General features: G+C 22.8%; 1 long non-coding RNA gene across 1 annotated transcript; it reads left to right on the top strand.

Annotated features, from left to right (window-relative positions):
• The first annotated feature begins 8,335 nt into the window (after positions 1 to 8,335).
• Positions 8,336 to 9,371, top strand: LOC126266198 (uncharacterized). The gene is made up of 3 exons (XR_007548661.1): positions 8,336 to 8,416; positions 8,717 to 8,839; positions 9,040 to 9,371. It is a non-coding gene; the product is annotated as an uncharacterized LOC126266198 (long non-coding RNA).
• The last annotated feature ends 17,048 nt before the right edge of the window (positions 9,372 to 26,419 follow it).

The following is a 26,419-nucleotide window of genomic DNA, read 5'->3' as shown; positions in this document are numbered from 1 at the left end:
GCTAAAAATACAAATTTGAAAGATTTGATAGTGAGGAATGCCGTCGATTAGCTTGACGCATGTGGTCAAATTAGTTTAGAGAACGTACACGTTTATTGAAAAATTGACTGGTAACTAAAATAGATAGCCCAAATTAAGTTTATAATTATAATTAAGTATAGAAATATTTCAAACAATTTGTATACATTTCATGTTTCAGTTCATATTTTCAGTTGCTTTCGTAAATACGCTCTAATCAGCGCCATGTGTTCTGTTATTTTTGAAACTTGGGAAAATCGCTGATGAAATCTACGAAAATTTCATTACCAATAGCTGGCAGATTTAATTTGGATACATTCTAAATACAATTTTCAGATTTTATAACCGACTTAAAACAAGTTGATTAATAAATATATAATTATGTATTTTTATTTTTTTTTTAAATATTACTATGCTTTTATATAAGTAATAAAAAAACTAACTATTATATCAAAAATTTTAATTAACAATACCAAGAATAATTGACATTGTTTACATATTTATATAAACAACAATTTTGATTAATTTATTCAGATTAAGCAAAATTTTCTTTTTTAAACATTTAAAACTACAAAACACAAAAATGTTTTTACGTTTGATATTAACAACCAAAATTATATTATATATTTGTTTTTATATACAAATTTATAAATTCTGATAAAATTCAAGATATTCAATATTTTTACATATAAAAGAAATAAATTAATGAAATAAATATGTGTTATTTATAAAAATAATTATTTATTTTTAAATTTCGAGATAATATGTTAATATGATAATATTAAAAATATATTTTTGAAAAATTTTGAGATATCAGTGCTTTCAACTATGAAATAAATGAATGAATTAATGAAATATAAGTTAGATATTTATTCAAATAAATATTTTCTTAAAATTTCGAGATAATATATTCAAATTTTTGCCTTAATAGCTTTAAAATAAAGTAAAACAATTTACCTTCTCAAAATTTATAATATATTGAATTATTTTTAGCTAAGAATTATTAATATTTCTAACGAATTTCGGGTTGATATAAATGAATTAATTAAAGGTATAAATATTTTTTACACAGATAAATATTTTCCAAAAATTAGATATAGATATATAGATATATTTACTGTTTTTTGTTTACTAACCATAATAGCTTACAAAAATAAATAATTTATGATTTAAAAAATTATATTTATTTGAAATATACTGACATTTCTAATAAATTTCGAAATATTCAATATTTTTTTTCTATGAAATAAATGAATGAATTAAGTGAATATGAGTTATTTATAAAAACAAATATTATCTTAAATTTTAGAGATAATATATTCAAATTTTTGTATTCCAAATGGTAACCATAATAGCTTTAAAATGAAGCAAAACAATTTATCTTCCCAAAAATATATAATTTTTAATATATTGAATTATATTTAGTTTAGAAGTAATAATATTTATAACGAATTTTGAGATAATTAAAATTATCGTCTATGATATATGGTAAATGAATTTATTAAAGGTATATATTTTTTTACACAAATAAATATTTTCCAATTTTATAGATATATTTATTTTTCTTATTTACTAACCATAATAGCTTTTAAGCTTCCAAAAATATATAACTTAATATTAATTTTTAAAAAATTATATTTATTTGAGACATAATTACGTTTCTTATAAATTTCGAAACATTCAATATTTTCATCTATGAAATAAATGAGGTGAATATGAGTTATTTATAAATATAAATATTTTCCTAAAATTCGTAGAGATAATATGTTAAAATATTTTATTTTAAATAGAATCCATTATTTTAAAATTCAGAAAAAATCAAGCTTTATAATTTATATAAATTAAATTATTATAGCTAGGATGTCATATGTCTGATGAATTTCAAGATTATATATAATATAAATCAATAAATTGAATGATTTTAAGTTATTTATCCAAATAAATATTTTCTCAAAATTTAGAGATGTTTTTTTTTTTATTTCAAATGGGAACCATAACGAAGCTTTAAAAAATTTTTAATAAAATTATCTTTTTATAAGATATAACGATATTTCTGATAACTTTCTAGATATTTATATAAAATAAATATTTCCTTAAAATTTTGAGATAATATATTGAAATTGAAACAAATCGATGGATAAAATGAATATAATTTTTTTAAGCAAATAAGTATTTTATTAAATTTTTGAGATAATATGGTCAATTTTATTATCCAAATGCTACAAAAATATCTATCTACTATTTCTGATAAATTTCAAATTTCAAATTTATTATTTTTATATTTGGTATATTTTGATAGATTTAAAGGAATGTTTGAGGACTAAATATTGTATAAAATAATTTACGAAGGTTTTTAGACGAAATTTTTTGCTATAAATGTCACAATTATTACCAAAATAATAATTAGTGTCAAATTAAAATTAATTAAACAATGTTACGATTTTATATAAAATATAATAGTATTGTAACAATGTCTGGACATGGCGTATTCTATATTTTTGGATATTATTTAAACTCTATTAATCAAATATGTAAAATTTCTGTAACATATTAACTTATTAATTATGTTTATGAAATAAAGATATTTATATTATTAAACATTTTAATAATAGTCCACTTAAACCCACATTAGAGTGTTGCATCCGAATTTGTCGCCCACCACAAAAATACCGTCAAAAATTCTAAATAACACAAATCGCCGTGATTCATTCGATAAAACCAAATTCACATTCTGAAGAAATTTCCGTCCAGTCATCCCGTGCATATTCGACTTCCTAAAATAAATACAGACCGGGTGTAATAACCGAAATGGAATATCGTGAAAGATTTTGTAAAATTATATGTGCACGTCACAGGTTAAACTGAACCGACAATCGGTTCGTTCTATTCGCCGGTTTAGCACGTCGATGCTGACACTTTAAATTAGAACACCGCTGCGATTATTTACCTCGATGCGTTATAAATGGTTTATTGGAACTAATTAGGATCTGGTTTACTTGATGGTTTACAGAGTTCGATCGATAAACCGACCGAAAATGCCACCAACAGGAACACGTTGCGGATTTATTGGTTTTATCGATGTTTCATTTTGAATTATCTTTCAAATATTTCGGTAAAATGGAAGTTAGATTAGATAAGTGGCTTTGAATATGTTCCAAGATAAATGGACGCCATTTTAAAGATGGTGAATTGTTTATCTTATCTTTTTGGGGGAGGGAAAATGTAATTTGTGATGATGTTGAAAATGGAGAGAAGATGGATGCTTATCATTGATAAGCATGTTTAAATGAAAATGTTTACAATAAAATATCAAAACCTTTTAAATATTTAGAATTTAAAACATAATTTCTATAAACTTTTCTAATGTTAGGTGTTAACTGTATTATTTCTAATGTATGTGAATATTAAATGCATTAAATAATATTAAATTGAAAATGGGGCTTTTTTAGTTTTGTTTGGTACTTGGGCGCCATTTTAAAAGATGGCTGCGTTGTTCTTACTTTTCGTAGTGTGATAAAATTTTAATGTTCTTTGACATTTACATCCATTCTAAATTTAGCAATTCCAACATTTTATTGTACCTGCTTATGTAGACATTATTGTAAATATTTTATATAATAGCAGACTGAATTAAGAGGGATATCTTAAGCTTTGGAGACTGGGCGCCATCTTAAATATATATTTAACAATTTTCAGATGTTTTAAATCATGTTTTTTTAATTTTAATAATTATATTAATAATTATTATATATTATACATTTAATGTAAATTATAATATTCATTTTTTAATTCTAAATAGAAAGTTAATTAAATGAAAAAACTAAATTAAAAGATTTTTAAAATTTGGATACTGGACGCCATCTTAATAATTGGTGGAATTCTCCTCAATATTTTTATATTTATTTTAGATAGACTGCATATTTTCTCCTTTATTTATTTATTGATACTTTTAAGCTACCGTTTTTTAAACAGACAATTGCAGAGTATCTTATTTGTTATGTTATTTGTTAGAAAAATTAATTAAAAAATTGTACATGCGCATAAACTTGTACTTTAAAATTTTAGTTTTTCTAAATTAATGATTGTAGTTAAAAATATTTTTAAATATGTTTTTATATTCATTTAATTTTTTTATATATTTTAACATTTATTATAAATTTTGTACACATATTTCTCTTATTTTTTTAATACCATGGGAACCTGCCATTTTTAAAGATGATATATAAAGGAAAATAAAACTATTTAATACATTAATTGATTCTAAATTATTATTAGAATTAATGTTGTTAAATATATATTTTTAATTTGTCAATTTATAGTGATGGTGATAAATAAAGTAATGGAATATATTTATTATTTTTTTCTGTTTTAATAACTAGAACTAAGAAATAAGTTCTATCTAATAAGTAAAATCAGTTATATTATATAATAAATTACTTAAATCATTTGATAAAATTGAACATACTTTTTAAAATAGAGATTAAAAACATAATTATTAATTTTGTTATCCATTTTACACTTACATAAAATAGATAAAATTGGAAAAATGTAAGACTTTTAATTATGATTTTATTTATTAGTTTTTATTTCTTATAAATTGTATAAATTAATCTTTTTTGAATAATTAATTAGAAACATTTAAAATTTTCTTAATATTAAATTATTCTTTTTTAATAATTATAGTTAATAAGATGTTTAAATATGTTTTTTTATTCATTATAAATTTTATAATAATTTTTCTTAATTTTTAGTAATTATATATTATTTTAATTCATTAATTAATTAGAAATTAATTTTAGAATTAACATTGTTAAATATTTTCTATTAATTTTTAAAGATATGAATATATTATGTTGTAAATTAAAATTTTTATAATTGTTGCAATTTTTTTTTCCATTATATTAATAATTATCAAAGAAGTAAATAAGTTGAATAAATGATATTTTTAATATATTTGTAAATTAGACGCCATTTTAGATAGATAAGGTAAAAATGTGTAGAGCTATATGAAACTATTTTTATGTTTATTGTTATAAATTTATTTTATATTATGAAATTGATATTTTATTAAAATTATATGTAGTTTAGTAAAGCACCACTAAAATTAATAATATAAAATGTTCAGACGTTCTCAATTATATTACAATTATAATTAGCAAAAAAGTTGGATGCTAAATTTTAATTTAATTTTTTATATAAAAAATAAGTCAGTTAAAAAATAGAACCAATTAAAATACTTTATATAACAATATATTGAATACAGGCATATTTGTAAATTTGGTAATTTTATGCTATTTATATTTAATATATAAAATATGTTTAAATCTATTACAAATTCTCCAATCATATGTCTCTTATTTTTTGGGTAAATATTTTAATACATTATAAATAAAGTAAATAAAATAAAATTTATTTACAACAATTAAAACGAAATTAGTATTAATCATATATTATAAGTAATTTAAAGATGACGGTTAATAAAATAAAAAAATGTTTAAATCATTTTATAAATAGAAAACCGTTTTAAAATATACAATTTTTTATTTTATTATTTTTATTTGTAAATATTTTAAATAATTCGGATAATATAATCTTAAGTATAATATAATATAAATAATAAAAAATGAAACATAATAAAATAATATATTAAAATTAAAAGTATTTTCTTCTATTTTAATAATATAAATCAGTTAAAACAGTTTCAGAACATTTTTTAAAATATACAATTGCTAATTTTGTTATCTTTTTTGTAAATATTTGAATTAATTTATTAGTAATTATGAAATTTAAAAAATATATAAATGCGCATAATCTTTTTTTAAAATGTTAAGTTTTAATTAGTCAACATCACTTTTCACGTTGTTTATAAACAATACTGTAAATATAAATATTTTTTTATTGAAATATCATATTTTAACAGGTTAAATGTAACTGACTTATCAATATTGACAAATATGTTAGTCAAACACGTTTAATATACACAATTTTTATTTTAATAACATGGTTTAATTACCGTCCACCTTTTTAGTTGTGTGTGGTTACAAACTGTGACAGTATCCTCTAATGACGGAATAGTTTTTGATTTTTCCTGACATGTTTACATTGGCAACAGACCTTATAGTTTTGGCCAACCGACAGTGAAATAAGTATCGATTTATTTAAAGAATTGATTGCAAATGTACGTTGCCTCGATGATAAATCTTGATGCATTAGTCGCACCAATAATTAATTTTGTACTATATTTCACTTGCAGGAAATCATTTGTTTTATTTAACATTAACCACCGATTACCGTAATAATCATTGGAAAAATTGTTTGACGTTCCAATCTCAAAATATAAGTATATTTTAAAATCGATCACGATTGATTATTATCATATGCTGTTTGATTATGTAGGCAATGTACGTAAAGTTAATTTATTTTAATGTCGATCAATAACAACGGCTTAAAATAATCAAATGAAAATGTTAATATGCATAGGTGAAAGTCCAATCTGCATTTATTGTTAGTTATATATAATTTAAAATTGCATGGACATTATTTTTTTTAATGAACTGTGATAAAATATGGCTGTGTTTAATTTTAGCAAGTGCTTTAATTGACAACAAACCCATCAAAGTATTTCGTTAATTAACTGTGAATGAGGTTCGAATTTTTTTTTTATAGCTTTTAGTTGCCAAATTAATGACATTAATACGTATTATTTTAAAAAGAAAACATCTTTCTTCCACGTTTTGTTTCTTGTTTAATTTTGTAGCAGCCCAAGACAAATAAAAAATTAAATATTTACAAAGGAAGCCTTTTTTAATCCAATAATGTCTCTAGTAACATTTCGATGAAGGTGAAGGAAACTGGAGCGAGTGAAGCTTCGAGGAGGAGTGAAGACGTCGCGTCCGCACACAAAAAGGTCTATTTTAAAATGCGAAGGAAAAAAAAAATCGAAATGAAGTAGGAACCAACCGAATCGTACAACAATCCTGAAGCTGGCAGTGCTGTATTTTCAATCGTACTATCCACTATACGCTGTCCGAAAATAACTCAGCAGCGTTTCAGGATCGCCTACCAGTTTAGAAAATTTCTATTTAATACATGTGCACGATTTGATATAACGCTCGGTGAATTGTGTTATGGCGAATTTCGGCACGAGACACGAGTTGTGATTGTGTGAATTTTTTTTTTGTTGATTTTAATATTTTGATGATATTGGTGTTGAGGTGAGAGACAGTCGTTTGAGCGGTGCAGTGATGTGACAAATTGTTTATCTTAAATGATTACCATATCGCGCAGTGATGCTGAAATAAGGAAGTTCTCGTTCAAGACGGCCCTAATGGGTACTGAGTCGTTCACGCACATCTTGAAATCGAAGAGCGTCGGTGGTAAGTGATTTTTGTCAACAATATCGTTGGGATCGTGGGACTGTTGCTGTTGATCTTGCTCTAGCTTTTGTTTTTGCGCTCGTTAAATTACGTAAATGCGGACTTTTCGGGTCGCCAGATTAACGTTTTGTTGTATTTTTGGTAAACGCAATGGCGTCTAATTGGACGCGTTTTAATGTGCAAAATTCAGGGTAATCGTTTGCGGTGGGATATTGCATACGATTTATTGCACGGTTAAGTTCATTCTGATAATAAAACACGGACGAAAATAGAACGTTCTGTTTTAACAGGTACAAAGTATATTGTTTACAATTCAAAATTTTTTAATAATTTGTATAATATATATGTATTCATTTCAGAAATATTAATAGTGAAATTTTTAGTACCTATAAGTTAAATTTTTGTTTAAATTATCCTATAATATATATATATATATATATATATATATATATATATAATTTGTCTTTAGTTTTACAACTAAAATGTAATAACCACTTTTAAATAAATATTTTTTTTTAATACTTTTAGTGTAACTTTTTTATTTACAACTTGATTTTATTCAATAATAACATTAAAATACAAATTGAATGGCTTTTTGCAGTCCAGGAAAATATTCCATTTAATTTAGTACCTTCATAGGTGATTTATACTAAATTGCCTAAAAAATATTGCATATGAATAAGTCTGTAACTGGAATTATGTCTTCTTATCAATTAAACTAATTAAATCATGGACATGGTGGACTTAAAGGACTAAAATAATTGTGAATACTAATGAATTAAGTTATTAACAGATACTTTCAAAATATTTTTCACGTTTCATTTATAGGATATAAATAAGTCTGTGACTGTGTCTTCTGACCAACTAAACCATCGTGGAATAAATATGAAAAATATATGACAATATAATAACTAACGTATGTCACAATTTTGATATTTATTAAAATATCTTTAAAATTGTATAATTGAGAAGTGTCAGTAAATTGAATTTGTGTCTTGTTGACTCAACGGACTAAAATAATTGTAAGAACTAATAAGTTAAGTCAGTATATGATACTTTCTAAATACTTTTCAAATTTCAGTGACAGGTTATTTTAGCAGAATATATTAATAAATCTCTTACTGAAACTCTCTTCTGATCAGCTAATCTAACTAAATCATGGAAAAATATACTAAATATTTGAGAATATCAAATACTGACTTAACTCATTCGTTTGGAGATTATCAAAATATCCTTAAAAAGTATAAATGATAGGAGTCATCAAACAAATAAATTAATTATTAACAGATACTTTCAAAATATTTTTCCCGTTTCATTTGTAGGATATAAATAAGTCTGTGACTGTGTCTTCTGACCAACTAAACCATCGTGGAATAAATGTGTCAGTAAATTGAATTTGTGTCTTGTTGACTCAACGAACTAAAATAATTGTAAGAACTAATGAGGTAAGCCAGTATATGATACTTTCTAGATACTTTTCAAATTTCAGTGACAGGTTATTTTAGCAGAATATGTTATTAAATCTCTTACTGAAACTGTCTTCTGTTCAACTAATCTAACTAATCATCTATACATATAAATAATTGAAAAATATAATAAAAATATTTGGGATTATCAAATACTGACTTAACTCATTCGTTTGTAGCTTGTCAAAATATCCTTAAAAGAATATAAATGAGAGGTGTCATCAAATTGATTGGATCTTCTTGATTCTAAGATCTAATAGGTTAAATCTGAAATTATCTGATGTTTTCCACTTATCATTAATAAGATTTATGCAAGCAGAAGCAGTGAAGGTCATTGGGTAAACACCCAATGGATATTAAAACGAAATTTGGATGTATACCTGGCATATCTTGACACGGTGAAGGACATGATGTATTGGGGTATATTGGGCAAATATTTACAGTGAATATGAAAGATGATAAGAAAATGTCAAAGCAAATTTAACACTAAATTATACTCTAAAAACTATAATTTTTAAGTTTCTTGATGGAGAACAATAGGCTACAACTGGAAACTGCTGTAAGAAAGAAGTTTAACTGATCCACTTCACTGATTTTTATTTTTTCATAATAAAAGTGAAAACAGATTAATAACAAAGAACTGAAAGTGTTTCACATTTGAAAGTTCAAGTTTTAGTGCAATATGTGCAACAAAAAATTTTTAGGAAGATGAAGTTTTAGTGAAGGACATATTTTTCAGATATTGAACCTGATTCTGAATTTGTTGTTCTTCGATTTTAAATAAAGTTATTAATTCAGAAACAGAATCAGGTTCAGTTTTCGATCAATTTTCTATTAATTGTCTATGAAAATGTTAAAAAAAGCTTCTGCCAAATATAGAATAGAAAACAATTTTTATTGTCTTCTTTCAACAATAAACAATAAATGTATAAAAATTAATGTTAAAAATTTATATTTATATAAATTTCTAAAATTAAAATATTTAATTTTTATATATTTTTTCAGTAATTAAAATTTATAAGATCTATTATTTTTTATTTATATTACACTTCTGAAATTAGAACTGTTCTAAATAATAAAAAAGCAATAACATTTTTTAAAATTCCCACTATTCTAAATAATAAAAAAACTATAAATTTATAAATAGAAGATTAAATGTTTTTACAACTTTTTAAAGTAGTTTTATATAATTTCTAATAATAAAATTTTGAAACTAAAATTATATAATATTTATAATATTATATATTATATTTTATATATATATATATAAAAAATGTGAAAATTTATACTAACTTATTTAACTTATTTGTCTAAAAATTTTTAAAACAATGGTTTTAATTGACAAAATATGTTTATAATAATATAGTGTTATAACAAAAATATATTTTAGATTAAAAGAAAGTTTTATTTATTTAGTTTAATCATCTGTAAATTTTTAAATATTTGAAATATAAAAGGTTAATTAATTTTGTTTATTTTTAATAACCTTTCAATTAAAAGTTTATCATCATCTTATCATAATTTTGGAAAATAATTTAGGGCAATGCATTTTCATGACATGATATATTTTTAGACTCTTCCTGTATTACATAACTAAACGGAATTTAACTATCCGGAAAATTAAATAAATCTGATGCATGTGTTAAATACCAAAAATATTTCATATAATTTATTTGGATAACTTATTTTAACTTTAGTTAAATTTACGGATGTAGGTAATATAAAAAAATAATATATTTTTCTTATAAAATTTTACTAAATAAAATTGATGATAAATAATTTTTCTAAGTCTCTAAAATACCACATATGTTTTTAAACTTTCATTTTATTAGTTCCGGTTTATCACAATAGTGAAAAGTATTTATTTTCCACTGCTCAAAATATTTTCATACTTCATGTACGTATTTTAATTCCCAGAAAATACGTCAATAGAATTGTAAATATTGCCTATACTTTGGATTAGGCAAAAACAAATGAGAAATTCTAAAGAAAAAGTAAGTAAGTATTTCATTTATTTTGGTTAATTACACATGTTAAGCCTCTGTATGTATGTATTATTTAATAGGTTTATTTACAATTTTGTACACTATTTTCGTAAAAGTACACGTACTTTAATTATTAGAAAGTTCATTAACTCAAAAGTTAAATGCATTGCACTAGACAGTCTAAAACTACGTTAAAATAGACATAAACAATAAAAAATCTAAATAAATTTTTAAGATATATGTTGCCTTTGGCCAATCGTTCCAGTTATAAAATCCTAAGCATTTTCAAATAAATAATTCAATTAAACTGTATGTGTTAAAGAAATATAAATAAACAGTTTAATCACTTTTCACACAATTCGTACGTATATTTTGGTAAATACGTAAATTTAGTTTTTTATACTTTTAAATTATAATTCAAGATAAATTCATTCGACACACGTTTCCGAATAAATTTTAAATGTGCATTTGTCATTGAAATTCAAACTTAATTTTAGTGTCAGACCGCAGATATTCCTTTGTGGATTTGTCTTTTGTTCTATTCTAAGTTATTTGTGACTTTTGAAAGTTCTTTTTGTTTTGTTCTTTTGAATCATGATTTACAATTATGTGGAATTTAGAGTCGTAAATATTTTTATGTGATTAATCCAAATGCGTTTCAGCCTTGGTTGAATATTTATTTCGGTAATAAGAGTGATTGAACATTAAACGGTTTCGTTTCTGGTTTTTGTTTTAAATATTGATGTCAAAATTTAAACATGAAATGTTTTTGAAGATGTGTTTGTTTGATTGTAAATATTTAGAATTTTCACAAAATATTTAGTATTTATTATATTTTGTTATTTTTAATTTATTTGCAAGTAAAAATATTTGATTTTAATTTTCCAGATAATGAAGAGAGTATCAAAAGCTTAATAGTTTTTAAAAATATTCACTGGCATAGAAAATAGAACGAGAAAAAGAGGACAAATTTACCGAATCTACGCCTCTGTAACAATATAGAAAAAGTATTTTGGGGTAATACATTTAAAAACGATAAGGAAATTTTGGAAATTTAAATTTACATTGGAAAATAATTTTATTTAGACTTTTTACAAATATTGACTACCCGTTTTAGAAACCCTTTGTTGTCTATAGAAAAATATTTACATAAATTTACATCAAGTGTTTGAGTTGACCAACGAACTCAATTTCCTCATGGACCAAGTCTAGCTCAAAAAAAATTACATAAGCGCATCGAAACATTATAAATGGTTGCTCGGAATCTCGTCGACACATGTTCCGACGCAAAAATAGATTTTTCCGAAAAATCAGTTAGTCAACGAAAGTAAAATGGGGATAAAAATCGTTTTCCAAGAAAATGTAAAGGAATATTCGTCTGTCTGTCTATCAACCGTATAAATAGATTTGATTTATATTCATTTAATAGGTATTTATATTATTGCGGCTTCGTCATCGGGCATCTATATACGAACAGACGGCCATCTGGAGCGTCGGTCACAGTTTTCCCGGTACAATCATAATTCAAGACTGTTTGGCAACTTTTGTTGATACGTAATATTAGTAATCGGTCGTTTATATCCTGATCTATTTATTGGTTTGATAAATAACAGATCGCACTCGGACCGAAAACATCCACGGATTTTAATAAGCCACAGTTTTGATCCGAAACACATTTCGGAAAGGCGAACTTCTTGAATATCGATTTCAATATCAACATCAAGTTTTAACACCAGTAATAATAATAAACTTTTGAATTAAACATATTTATTTAAAAATATTTAAATTTGTTTAAATAAATATAATATATATATAATAAAAAACTGAGTAATACTTTTAGAAAAAGAATTTAAAATATTGTTTATTTTTAATTTAGAAAAAATGTGTAAATGTTATTACAATCAAAAATGTAATATTTGAAACGATAAAAATGGTTTTAATATATTTATACCATTCTATTTAAATCAAATATTAAAAAAATAGAGGGTTAATAAAAAATGCAAATATAAATAAATATTAACTTACTAATAAAACATGGAAAATATAAAATTATTATATATTATGTAAAATTAAAAACATTACATATTAATAAAGTTTGTTAAATATTATTATTATTTCTCCAAATTTATTTAAAAATCATTTTATTTAATCATATTAACATGATTATCATGAATTTTTATTATTAGGCAAAATAAATCAAGAAATCTATATATAATGATAATTAAAAGTAAAAAGATAATAAATTACAAAATATATATTGAAACAATAATTTAAAAGTATATATTATAAAAATTATTTTATTAAAGAAAATGTAAACATAAAGATTATACTAATTATTAATATTATTTATATATAATTTAAATTTGGACAAGAATAAATAAATTTGAAATTAATAATTAATAATAAAATGAAACTATATTTATTACTATGCTAATAAAATTTATTTAAAAATATTATTTATAGCAGTACATTTTAATTTATCCTCATAATTTTTATAAGCATCATTTTATTATATATATTATCATTTTGATTTAGAAATTGTGAGAGAAAAATTGTATTATTACGCAAATTAAATTAACAAATAAATACATAATGATAAAAATAAATTTAAAAATTAAATTTTGAAGTAATAATATTTTTTGTTATTTTATAAATAATTAAAAAATATATAAATTATATAATAAATAAATATAAAAAATTTTAGAAATATTTAATATATTTAAAAAAGAATTATTAAATTAAAATTAAAAATTATAAAAAATGTATAAGTAACCAGATAACTTTCATTAAAATAATATTAATTATTTATATTTTTAATATTTAATTTTGAAAAATTTAAGAATGAATAAAAATATGGAATACAAATATTATTTATTATCATAAAAAACATAAAATTATTTATACATTCTAATTCAATATCCAGTAATTAATATTTTTTTCCAAAATTTTTAATTAAATTTAAGAAGAATATTACAAAAAATTTAAAAAATTAAGTCATAAAAATATATATAAATTACCAGACAACTTTCAATAAATTACTTCTTATATATTTAATTCTGGATAAACATAATTAAATTTTCAGTAAAGAAGTACTAAATTAAATTAAATAAATTTGTGAAGTTAATACTTGAAATGAAGAAAATCAAACAGCCTTGAAAGATTTATTCAGTTTTATTTAAAGAAACATAAAATTTAAACTAGTAACTTTGTTAAAAAATAAAATATTATATTCGTTCCAATTTTAACATCAAAGGAGGTATAAATTACATATGAATAAAACATGGAAAGTTATTATTAATTAATCATATATTGTCTACAAAATAATTTATAAATGTGCTGATTTGATATTAAAAAATATTGAATATTCCTTATTCCACATTAATTTATCACTTTGATTAATTTTGAAATGTATTTTAAACCATGAACACGTAGGTATTGATTTATCTGCCAACTAATAAACTATGAAACTACTATAATTTCTCAGAAATTTCAACTTTTTTTTACTGTACTCTCCAAAAATACAATAGTATTGAATTTGTGATTGATTCAAAGGTCAAGTAAACTTTAAAATAAATTAATGTCTTGAGGCCAAATAAATGATTAACTGTTTTCCACAGTAACTCATATAAACAGTTTACTCGTGTTACGTTTTACGACTGTAACAATAAGATAGTAAAACTTATTAATAATTGTCAAAAAAATTGTATAGTTTCAAGGCGCCATACTCCTACAAATAATCACGCGGTCTTCCATTAAAAATAACCTCGACATCTCTTGAATTGTGTCTGTAGTAAAATTGCTATCACGTGACTAAATGTCTCATTCGTTTTGTGTTGTTTAGTCTGATTTTTTAATATTATTTAATCACATTTCCTTAACACATAAAACTACTACTTTATTATTTAAATATATTAACCTAACGAAAACAGATTTAAAATTTACAAGTTAAATTAGTGAATCCGAAAGAATTATATTTTTTTCTGGGAATCAGATTAATAAGGATATAAAGCCAGGAATATATTTACGTAGCAGTTAATTTATTACCTTGTTCTAAAGTAAACTTTATATTTATAACAGTTTATTCGAATATCTGTTTATTATTAACACACAATTATTGTGAATTTATACCTCAATGCGAATAAAATTTAACGTGTTTAGTGTAAATAATAAAAATACCAATTTAAAACAGCTTGCCATTTAAAAATATCACACTTTCAGCGTACGTGTTTCGACTCACGTGAGCACAATCATTTAATACGTGTCGATTTTATTTAGACCGGAATGTTTCATTTACATGAAATTTTCAAATGTTACCCGTTGATAATTCTATTTGGTCGTATGGGTAAAATGGCGTTAAGTTTTATTGGCATAATCCTTTTTTTGAAGTTGGGAAATGCGCCAAAGCATAAAACCACGTTATGTTTTAATACTCGGACACATTATCAACACTTTTAGAGTTGAAACGATCGTAAATATTGTCATTTATAAATGGAACTTGTCGAATATTTAATTCATCAGGTTGTTCAGGATTTGTTGGCGTTGGGTAAACATTTGTATGTGCTACTAAACGATGTTAATATCAACTTACATAATATTTAAATGTTAGTTGAGTTCTGAAATTCATAAAAATAATATTTACTCAGTACAAAATTAAAAAAATTACTAAAAAAATTTAAAAAATAGTTAAACACTCTCAAAAGAGAAGCAAAACATAAAAATTGTTATAATTCAAAAAAATTAAAACACAAAGTTCTTCAAATTTAATTAAATGTTAAAATATAAAATAAATATTTCAATAAAATTAATATTTTTTATAATTTAAAAAAAATTGAAATTTTTTTTTTAATATACGTATTTGTACAAAATTATATTTTAGACAAATACGTATAGTATTTTATATTAAATATTATTAATAAAACCAAAGAGAATAGATAAGGAATAAAAATTATATGAAATGTTTATTATGTTGAATTATTCTGTTACAAATTAAAAAAAGAAATATTCATATTTCTATAAAATTAACAATTTTATTTTAAATATTTAAAATTTTAAAAATATAAATTAAAAGAAATTCTATATTTAAATATAATCATAAAAAATAAATATTTAAATAAATTATTAAAAATTATTATTAGTATTAGTATTATGAAAAAAAAAATGGAAATTTAAAATATGAAAAAATTAAGCTTAATAAGTTTACAAATTTTAATGATAATTAATATAATTTTAAAAAATAATAAATATTTTAATTAAAAATTGAAGTTTTAATAAATTATTTCATATAATAAAAAAAGAAATTAAATAAAATAAAGAAATACCTAAATTTAAAAAAATATTTGTTTTGATAAATTCTTCAAAATTATTATCTTTATATATAAATTAATAATAATCCAGTAACTAAAACTCTTGTTTAACTAAACGGTAAAAATATGAAAAATTGATTATTTAAAATAACTAATAGTACAAATATTAAAATAAATATTTCAATAAATTTAATTACAATAATATTTCTTTAAATATTTAAAAATGAAAAAATAAATAATAATTTAAAAATATTTTATATAAAAAAGAATTTAAAATGGTAATATGAATGTTTAAATTTAAAAAATTGAAAAGTTTAATTTAAAAAAAAATCAATAATAATAAAAAGCTTTAATAATACTTTTATGCATACTTAACATATTTATTATTTAAAATATAAAATATATTGAAAGATTTTTATAAAATGAAAATATTTTACCTCAATTAATTTCAAAAATTTATTTATATGTTTACGCATAATTTAAAGTTCAAATAGAGAAAAATATGATTAATATTTGTGTCAGATAAAAATCCTTTGAGATTATACACAAACATGATGTTTTCGCTGAAAAATTTTATACCGACGCTTTCAGCCAAATCTTACAAAACCATCGTCATCGTTCCCGTGTACGTATTATTATTGTTTGGCCAATAGACGATCAATGATCCGTACGAATTATTGTCACACCCCGACAACACGTATGCGAGACCACACGATCCTAATTTAGAACGAAGGATGTTTTAATTCGAACAACGTCATTAATTCAAACTAGGTTAGACTGCGTGACTCTTCGTGGACCCGACACGAAAAAAATAGCCGTTCAAGTGACAAGACTGACGTCAGATTTGCGTTTTGAAATCACTTTGTTGACAAATTTATTTTGTTGTTTAAATTTTTCGCTGTTAGTCGGGCTAATAAATTTGTATTGGGTTACGATGTCGGCGTTGAGAGACCAAAAAGCACCAGCACCAAGATTATTAACCTGCTTCACGTTAATATCATCATATCCTGGACTTAATACAGAGGGAGATAAACAAATTCAAAGCTTTAGTGCAAATTAATCATCTGAAAAGTATGAGCACTAATTTAACGAGTGTTGACAAACGGCTTATTTCAATAAGTTCTACTGTATAAAAGATTTTAAAACGGGAAAAATCCAGTAATTATATTTCTGATTGACAATAACAATTAGGCATATTTACAATTAGCCTTGAGTATTTTTCAACCAATTTTTAAATGTATATTATTGTTTTCAATGACAAATTTTAGTAATTTTTTACAAAATTATTTCAGCTTTGGTTTCAAGGTTAGAGTTTTCATGTTGAGTGGGAATTTCTGAGTAGTAAATTTAAGTGGGTGTTGTATATTTTTTTAATAACAATATTTGAAAGACAACCTTATGTTATGTATTCTTATGAGATTGTTTGATATCCGGAAAATAAACAATGCGATAAAAGGTAAAACAAATAAAATCTATTAAGATCTGTAAGATCGGTAAGATATATAAGATCTCTAAGATCTGTAAGCTAACTTAATTTATAAGAGCTGTAAAAACAATTAAAAATAAATGAGTTTAAAAATAAAATTAAATACTATTAATTATGTAAATTCTACAAAATTTCTAAAGTAAAAATTTTGAAAGTAAACACAAATTTTCTGCCCCTTAAAGAAATAAATTATTCCAAAAATAATATAATCAGTACAAAAATTTATACAATCTAAATAAACTATAAAACTTATTTTACTCTAATAGCAAACTTTAAATAAGTAATCTAGGAAATAATTTTTCAAAAACTTAAACTTTTGAGATGTATAAAATCTATAAAATCTATAAAATCTATAAAATCTATAAAATCTATAAAATCTATAAAATCTATAAATCTATAAAATCTATAAAATCTATAAAATCTATAAAATCTATAAAATCTATAAAATCTATAAAATCTATAAAATCTATAAAATCTATAAAATCTATAAAATCTATAAAATCTATAAAATCTATAAAATCTATAAAATCTATAAAATCTATAAAATCTATAAAATCTATAAAATCTATAAAATCTATAAAATCTATAAAATCTATAAAATCTATAAAATCTATAAAATCTATAAAATCTATAAAATCTATAAAATCTATAAAATCTATAAAATCTATAAAATCTATAAAATCTATAAAATCTATAAAATCTATAAAATCTATAAAATCTATAAAATCTATAAAATCTATAAAATCTATAAAATCTATAAAATCTATAAAATCTATAAAATCTATAAAATCTATAAAATCTATAAAATCTATAAAATCTATAAAATCTATAAAATCTATAAAATCTATAAAATCTATAAAATATATAAAATATATAAAATATATAAAATTTATAAAATATATAATATCTATAAAATCCATAAAATCTCGTATTTTATAAAATTTTAAAATTAATCAGCTCTCTCATAAAACAATACTAATAATAACAATACGTTATTAATTAGTTTTGGATTTAGAAGCCTTAACTATGATGGCAATTCATCGCACTAATAAACAAACTTAAATAGCAATATTTACTGCGTCATTCATATGACGTATTTTATTTCAGTGCACCACGTGAACAACACAACTCATTAATTTTGAATCACATGTTTTGCATAGGAATTTTTATAGCTCTGCACGTTATTTATGTCCCGGATCGTTTTACAACACATTAAATATCCCACCTGTACTGAAACGAATATTATTGCGCATCTTCCAACGTTCTACAATGGGAACCTTTAGAGAAATTGTGGGAGAATTAACAGGAAATATATTTAAAGTAAATAACGACATAGAACTAATTCGTTAGAAAAATTATGTCACAAACAAAAATAAACAAAATCACCTACAAAATCGTGCGCATTCGCCATAATTTTAAATAGGTAGCGTTATTATTTTATGGAGCTGATTTAAAATTACTTCGAGGAAATTTATGGCTTCCACGAAAACTAAATTTAGCGAGTAAACGTCCGAAATTTCGTTGACAATCAACTACACAACATCTTTTTGTTCGGAGATAAAACATTTGTCAACGGTGCGATTAAATCGGTGCATACTTTCCCAGTGAATAAACCGTCCTAATTATATCCGCCAACTCCTGTTTGCTGCTACCTTTCGGTCGAGCCGATAACTAGACTGTGTGCCGGTTGCAGGAATCGATCCTGTCTAGACTCGAGATTTCCTGCTGCATCAGTTTCGACTGTTTGTCTCGCCAACATTAGATGTCGCGACGTTGTTTTTACGGATATGAAATTATGGTATTTTTGTTGTACGAATTCCCGCTGAATGTTAGTTATGTGCACATTTTATTGTTTGTGTAAACTTGAATGGAATATGAAATATTTAGAATATTTAGAGACAATTTCTTAATTTCTATTTTTATATTTTCTGGCATTTTAAAAATGTTTAATGGCGTATTAATTCAGATTAAAGTTTTAGAGTTTTAAATCAAAAACTTATGAATTGTCATATTTAGGATTCATCAGAAAATAGTTTATAGATTTTACTTTTTCTTTAATTTATCTGTAAATAAATTTTTATAATTTATTTATTTTATAAGGTGTATAGATTTTGTAGATTTTACAGATTTTACAAATTTACTGATTTTGTAGATTTTATAAATTTTATAGGTTTTATAGATCTTATAGATCCAGTGTATATTGTATATATATATATATATATATATATATATATATATATATATAGTGTTATATTCAGTGTATCATGTTATAGATCCTATAAATCCTATAGATCTTGTAGATCCTATAGATCCTATAGATCTTGTAGATCTTATAGATCTTATAGGTCTTATATCTTATACATCTTATAGATCCTATAGATCCTAGAAATCCTATAGATTCTATAGGTCTTATACATCTTATAGATTCTATAGATCCTAGAGATCCTATAGATCCTACAGATCTTATAGGTCTTATAGATCTTATAGATATTATAGATCCTATAGGTTCTAGATATCCTATAGATCATACAGATCTTATAGATCTTATAGGTCTTATACATCTTATAGATTCTATAGATCCTAGTGATCCTATAGATCCTATAGGTTTTATAGATCTTATAGATATTATAGATATTATAGATCTTATAGATCCTATAGATCTTGTAGATGTTATACATCTTATCGATCCTATAGGTTCTAGATATCCTATAGAACATACAGATCTTATAGATCTTATATCTTATAAATTTTATAGATCCTAAGAATCCTCTAGATTCTATAGATCTTATAGGTCTTATACATCTTATAGATCCTATAGATCCTAGATATCCTATAGTTCCTATAGATCTATAGGTCTTATACATCTTATAGATCCTATAGATCCTAGAGATCCTATAGATCCTATAGATCTTATAGGTCTTATAGATCTTATAGATATTATAAATCTTATAGATCTTGTAGATCTTATACATTTTATCGATCCTATAGGTTCTATATATCCTATAGATCATAGAGATCTTATAGATCTTATAGGTCTTATAAATCTTATAAATCCTAAAGATCCTAGAGATCCTATAGATCCTATAGATCATATAGGTCTTATAGGTCTTATAGATCTTATAGATCTTGTAGATCTTATACATCTTATCGATCCTATAGATCCTATATATTCTATAGATCTTATAGACTTTATAGATCTTATAGATCCTATAGACCTTATAGATCTTATAGATCTTATAGACCTATAAATCTATTTAATAGATTATATAGGTTTAATGGAGTTTATAGATTTTATAAATATTGTGTATATATTATATTGTTATTAATTTATTATTTCTTTATCGTTAAAATGTTTAGAAGTTATGTAGAATTTGTGTATTCAATTTTCATTTATTTCAATTTTATTTAAAATTTTATAAAAGTTATATAGGTATATTTTATTTCAATTCATTGTTTATTGAAAGAAAATAACTTTGTTAGTTTATAATTTTAATTTCTAAATGTTTAAACTAGAAACAATGTATTAGTATTTGGTTTAGTTATTTTATATTTTTTTCACATTATAAAGATTTTTCTAAATTTTAAAAATTTGATTGTCTTAATAAATTTAATAGATTTAATATATCTTATGAATTTTATGAGTTATTATTTTAAGTTATATTTTCTTCAAGGGATAATTGAAACTTTTTTGTATCACTTTTTAACTGAAACTGGAACTGAAAAAGTTAAAAATAATTCTGCATCGTCGCAAACTATTATCAAACAGATCGAATGAAAATAACTTATCACTAGTGTGAATGACAAAGCCGGCCAGGTGACAATATTCCCCAAGACAAGGTTAAAAATATTTTCAAATCGTTACGTCATCGTTAAACACCGTCAAGCCCTCTAATTGTGACGCTATTTTTAAATTGAGACATAGGCGTGCTCACTCACCGATTATTATTAAAACAATAAAAGATTAAAAATATATTTAAATTTTTTATTATATATATAAAATCGTTTTTTTTTTAATAATTATTTATTTAGATATTCTGTTATGTTAATAAATATTTTTATGACGAAAATTATCTGAATGTACTACCAAAAATTTCATTAAATTAAATTGCAACGATAAGTTTACAAAAATAAGTGGATAATACTTTATTTTAAATAAATTATTGGTACGTCGCTGTTTTAAATAATAAAACGCCGTGGTTCATTTATAGATGTCGTCCGCGTTCAGAAAACGGTACGGAATTTATTTCTGGCTAATCGTACCGCTTATAATTGCAGAATCTCACAATTGATTATAGACGCGGATTTTATGAACTGCAAATTTATTTCAGGTATTCGCTAATTTTAGATTTTTGAGTACACTAACACACGAACGTTGGTCAATAATTGTCTAGGACTCGGGTGCCTGTTTACGTCCAAACTTACGGTCGTGTGTCACGCGCCGAGCACTAAAAATACAAAATTCAAAAAAAAAAAAAAAATGTATCAAGTGATCCGTATTTTAAAAAAATAAATATCCACTTGGAGCCACACGTTTAATTAAATAATTGTAAAATTTATCAAACTCGAAATGGATTTGCGTCCGTTGGATAACTGAAAACTAATGAAAAAACGATTTGCGCAAATGTCCCACTGTTTATGTCGCTGTTAATTTTTCCTTTAATTGAATTACGACTTTGACGTCACGGCTGACAAAAAACTTTTGTAACGCTAAATAAAACACAACAATGGGCCAATAATAACCAACATTTGTATAGAATGTTCAGCTGTTCGGTAAATTTATAGAAGTACATGTTTGCGAGTGGGAAGCTGGGAAATTTCGGCCCGGAATTTATTTTCATCCGTATTGAACAATTATGAATTTTTATTCGATTCCCATTAAAACTTGTAACCGCCGCCGTTCGAAAAATTGAATTGTCCTGACTGACAAATATTTTGGGTGGTGGAAAAAACTGAAAATCCGATCGTCGAATAAAGTAAATTAGCAAAACGCTTTCGCCCCATGCCACATTTAACATTATCGAAAATCTATTTTCGTAAGTAAACCCAATAAAACTTTCAGTATGCAGTCTAGTACTTTCGAAATAAAATTAATGTTTAGACGAAAACGAGAGATGAGTCTTTAAACTGAACGAACTGAATTATTCTGGACGGTAAAATTAACTAAACTGAAAATTCGGTGTTGTTTTACTGAAACTGACATGTAAAAATCAATTAATATAAATTGATGTTCGGTGTTTATTTTTGAAAAATTACTTATCATAATGAATCTATATTTAAATATTGAAAAATCATTTAAAACTGACATTAAAAATCTCAAATTATCCTTTAATTCAATTTCGGTTTTAATTCTTCGTAAATAATAATAAAATTTTAATCAATTTGTTTAAATTAATTAAGTATTTGCAAAAAAAAAACATAAAGAATAAAATTATTATTCAATGTTTATATTAACTTAATTTAACTCCTACATAATAGTAAAATTTTAATCAATTCATTTAAAACAATTATAAAAAATAATCAAAAAGAAAGGTCAGAGTATTTTACTAAAATTGTAATTGAAATTTATTCTTCAATGTTTATTTTTTAGATGTTACTTTACACAATATACTTATAGATAAAAAATTATTAAAAAAAGAAACTTTCAAATTTAACAATCGTTTTAAGATTAAGAATGTACAATGTTAACTCAGTTTCAACTTAATGTAAATCCTTCAAACATAATAAAACTTTAATCAATTCGTTTAAAACAATTATAAAAAATAATTAAAAAAGAAAAGTCAGAGTATTACTAAAATTGTAAATAAAAATTATTTATCAATGTTTATTTTTTAGGCGTTATTTAACACAACGTATTTATAAATAAAATATGTAAAATATTAAAAAAGTTTTCAAATTTAACAGTATAAATATAAAATGGTTATTTAAATTCTATTTAAATCTTTTGAGAATTATAATAAAATTTTAATGAATTAATCATTAGTGTAATTTAACTATAATTTAAATTAAAAAATAAGATGTTTTAAGGTAATTAATTAATTAGATAATACTAAAAATTTCTTTTAAATTGAACATAAAATTATAATTTAATTTCTACCATTTTAACCTTATTTAATTACTTTTTTATTACTATAGAAACCTACAAATAAAAATCAGTTAATATTAATTATAGTTTTAATTGCTTAACGTATCTGCTTGTAAAATAATAAGAAAATATAAAATTTAACAAAAAGAATATGAAGTTGTAATTTACCTTCTACTTAGTGTAAATCATTCAAGAATAAGTAATGAGCAACAAGATTATGTATATTAGTCCGTATTTTGAAGCGAAACAAAGAAGACAATTTCTAAACGTCTTTTGAATTTTATTATAATAATACTTGCAAACTTTAATGATGCATTTATTAGCTCGAAAAGTTTCTTATTTGTAACAAGAGATTAGTTCCAGACGTTTTATAAAATTTATTGCATGTTTTAAAATTATTCCTTTCAGTTTACTTTTTTATGTTATTAAATACGTATCAAGAAATAAAATGATCGTTGAAACGTATCTGATACCAGATATTAATTTTAAAATACGCAGTCGTTTATCAGGAATGCAGTCCGACAGTTATGAATCCACCCACACAAGTTGGAAAACTGAATACACTCGTAATCTGGAAAACACTTTTTGCATAATGGCACTTGAATTCGCCGAGCACGGAACGAATAAAAAGGTATACGATTTGAAATCAGGACTCCGGAGTTGGACTCTTCACAAGCCACGATAAAATGTTATGTGGTTTTTGGATGGATGTTCTCTGTTTGTATAGGAGTTTTATTTGAAGGAGTCAAGAGATAAAGGAAAAATGTTTTTGTCGATTAATCAAATGTGTAAATTTATGCAAGTGCTTTAAGTAATTAGTTTCACTTGATTAATTTCGTTCACATTTTAGTCCTGTCATTGTTTTTCTTATGGTTTTTGGGAGCGAAGTGAAAGGCTGAATTTTAAGCAAAATACAAACTTTTCTTTCTTGATTAAAACGCATAATTAATAAGAGACTCCTCATTTTCTTTGCTTGCTTAAAATTTTATTTATATATTATATTTTTATTAATATTCAAGAAAATTATTTTTTCTTTTAATTTTTTCAAAATTAATTTTTCATAATATTTTATAAACATCAATTTAATTATTTTATTTAATACAATTACAATTAATTTATTTAATAAATTTTAAAAATAGAATTACAAAAGTTTCAGATGATTAATAGCTTTATTATTAATTAAAATAAAATTTAATGTATTTAGTAAATATACAAATAAATATATAATAAATTTAAATAAGAAAATTAAACTAAAAACATGTTTTTTATTGAATAAAAAAGTTGAATTTGTTTTTTAAATTTCCTTCTATTATTTGAAAAATTAAAAAATATATATTTTTTTTAATTTTAATACTTTTGTATTTTATATTATCTTAAAACTGAAACTGAATTGATGATGGTAAGTAATTTCTCAAAAATAAACACTGAACATCAATTTATATTAATTGATTTTTACACGTCAGTTTCAGTAAAACAACACTGAATTTTCAGTTTAGTTAATTTTACCGTCCGTTAATAAAAAATATATATATTTTTTTAATTTTAATACTTTTGTATTTTACAATATATTACTTTCAATCAAATAAATTTAAATGAGGTGGGTAAATTTCTCGGAGAGGATTTAAATAAAAGAGTAGGTTTTTTTTCTGGCACGAACCAAAAATATGACCATCTTTTATGCATTCGCATATTTTAAATATTTACACTTAATTGGCACCGATTTGAGGACTTAAAAAATCTAAAAATAATCGACAATATTTGTTTAATTAACAGAATCCGAATTATTCAATCGTCGGATGTTAAGAGAGCCTAAAATTAAATTCTGCGTGAGAAAATGGCTGTAACAACAGTCTAAATTCATCGCTCGTTCGCTATTTATAGACAAACATTTGATACTTGTGCAGGTTATGCGCCAAAAATTCGCGCCCGCATTCAAATCGACGGATGGACGGAAAGAAAGTTTTTCACAAAAGGAAAACCGAGGCTATAAATATTCACGACGCCCTTTTATTATGTTTTAAGATTTAAAACTTATATTTAAAAGTTCGTGGACAATGCAGTTTTTAATTTTTTAAAATCCTGGTTTAAAGTTCTTATGATTAATTAAAAAATGTTTTACAAGTTAAATTAAAAACTTAAAGCGGGAGAGGAATACGGAGTAATGTCGTCGAAAGTTTTCGAATATTTATTGATTTAAGGCGCATGTTTACTTTAGCATCTCACTCAATATTATTAAAACTTTTATTTTTAAATCCTGTGAGTTTGATGACCAAGAATTATTACTTTTAAATGTATCGATTTATACGTGGTGCTATTATTAGCTGAAAGGTATCGACTTACAAAGAAAAATTTACGTTAAATAATTAACAACCTTTTTTTCTGAAATATTGGAATTTACAGTTTCTTTTTTGTACATTTTTATTACAGCTTGTACAAAAATAAATAAGTACTTGAATTTTCATAGAAACTATAAAAATAATATTTTTAATTTTAATAAAAATAAAAAGTTTTTTTGACAAATAAATAAATAAATAATTTTAGGAAGGCAAATAAATAATAAATTTAATAAATTCTTTTAAATTTTGTTTGGACAAATTAATTAAATTAATATTTAAAAAATGTACAAAAGCAATTAAAGTAATCATTTTAATTAATTAATAATTTTTTACTTTAAATTTCTTATTAATTTTAATATTAAATTAT

Source organism: Aethina tumida, chromosome 7, assembly GCF_024364675.1.
Source record: "Aethina tumida isolate Nest 87 chromosome 7, icAetTumi1.1, whole genome shotgun sequence".
Classification (NCBI taxonomy): Eukaryota; Metazoa; Arthropoda; class Insecta; order Coleoptera; family Nitidulidae; genus Aethina; species Aethina tumida.
Note: the sequence above shows the minus strand (reverse complement) of the source record. Positions and strands in the feature narration are given on the sequence as shown.